We start from the raw sequence: 2,176 nt of genomic DNA, 5'->3' as shown, positions 1-2,176 counted from the left end.
CAGGACTGAGCAGTGTTTCATTCTGTTGTGCATAGGGTCTCTATGAGTCTTTACCAATTCGATGGCACCTAACAACAACAACAACAACTTGTATTATATGTTATAATTTTGCCATAAAGTTAATTTTATGTTTCGTTTATTTCATTCCATTTATGTTTAAAATCATGAATTTTCGAAGACATTAAGAAACTGGAAAACGTAACTCGCTAATGAACTGTTATTGTTATGTGCCATGGAGTAGGTTCTGACTCATAGCGACCCTGTACAGGGTTTCCGAGGCTGTAAATCTTTACAGGAGCAGAAAGTCTCATCTATCTCCTGCGGAACAGCTGGTAGTTTCAAACTGTTGACCGTGAGATTAGCAGCCCGATTCGTAACCACTACACTACCAGAGCTCCTTAACTGTACAACATTGCTTTCTTTCATGTATCAGTTTAATAAAAGAATGAAACTTTAAAAAGCTGTATATAAATGGTTGTAGCCTGTGATATACTAGTCAAAACCTTGAATCACCTCAGATGTCCTACAACAGGTTAATAGTTACACAAACTGTGGTACTTACATACCAAATGATGAGTATAAATCAGCAATAAAAAGCTAGAACTGTTAATACAAACATCATGGATAATTCTCCAGGGAATTATGCTGAATGAAAGTTAATTTTAAAAGGTGACAGACTATATGATCACATTTATATAACATTTTGGAAATGACAAAGTTTTAGAAATGAGGACAGGTTAGTAGTTACCTGGCTAGAATGGGTTGGGGAGCGCAGGATGAAGATAAATATGACTAGGAAAGGGTAACATGAGTTGTCCTTGTAGGAATGGAATTGCTCAGTATCTTGGCTCTGGTGATAAATACATGAACCTAAACATGTGATAAAATCACACGCATCTCAATATACACACCACCCATATCACATAACTCCCCACTGCCTTGAATGTAACTGGCCCAATAGATTCCCTCAGATATCACTGTTTTGACTGGACTTTACTCTTTTAATAATATTGGTAAACCGGAGACTTGTCCCCTTCATAGTATCTATCTTGCTTAAAAGACAATGTGCTTAAATTAGTATTTACTTGTTGTTGTTGTTAAGTGCTGTCAAGTTGATTCTGACCCATAGTGACCCTGTATAAGGTTTCTAAGGAGCAGCTGGTGAGCTTGAACCACCGACCTTGCAGTTCAAACAACTTTGCAGTCTGATGCATTAGCCCACGGTACCACACCAGGACTCCTAGTATTTACTAGTCTTAGTCAAAAAGTATTATGATAGAATTTGAGTTATAATAAATTTGCTTATTCCAAACAAAATGTGTTTAAACATGTCTCTGTGATCAGTGGATGACTGCACACAAGTTCTCTCAGTAATACACTTGTCTTAGTCTCCTTAGGGTGTCTTCAAAAAGAATGTTCAATCCAAACAGTGATTACCAAGAGAATCTGCTGGACCAATTAAATTTAAGGCAAAGAGGTCAGCTCAGAAGGCTGTGGTGACTGATTTAGGGGATTAACAGCCTCAGAAACTCTGTACAGGGTTGTTATGAGTTGGAACTAACTTTACAACACTCAACAACATCAACAAAAAAGGTGTAATCGTGGAAGATTTTCTTGAAGGACACAGGACAATCATGGCAGATAGAATGAAGAAAATTTGAGATACCTGAAAACTGCCTTAGTGAGAAAACGACCAGGAAAGTAGTGCTGAAGTTTTTTGTTTTCCCTATCATTATAATGTACTTACTTATTCTTCAAGGGTAGCAAGGGCTGTCTTATTAGAATTTTGTTGGAAAGCTTACCTCATCTAAACTTCATCCCTGACCTTGCCCTTTCATACTTCGTTTTGTTCTTCAAACTCAAATAGTATTTAAAAGGAACAAAATTTGAGCTCCTATTGTTTTGATGTGGTAGAAATTAAAGAGTACATCATTCTTTAGGAAAGGCTTAGAAAGATGGAAACACTTTTTTAGACCTTGTATCTGATGTGTATAGACCTAGATAGGGGATACGTTGACAATCAATAACTTCATATTTTGATATTGTTATTTAATAAAAGTTTCTATGATTTCATGGTAATACTTATTTACCTACCCTTATAGATCAAGAAAAAAGCAAAGGCCCCTTCCAAAACTAAGACTCAATGGGAATACACACTGTGATTGGTGACCACGCT

The sequence above is a fragment of the Chrysochloris asiatica genome, unplaced genomic scaffold (genome assembly GCF_000296735.1).
Source record: "Chrysochloris asiatica unplaced genomic scaffold, ChrAsi1.0 scaffold00059, whole genome shotgun sequence".
Taxonomy (NCBI): Eukaryota; Metazoa; Chordata; class Mammalia; order Afrosoricida; family Chrysochloridae; genus Chrysochloris; species Chrysochloris asiatica.
Note: the sequence above shows the minus strand (reverse complement) of the source record.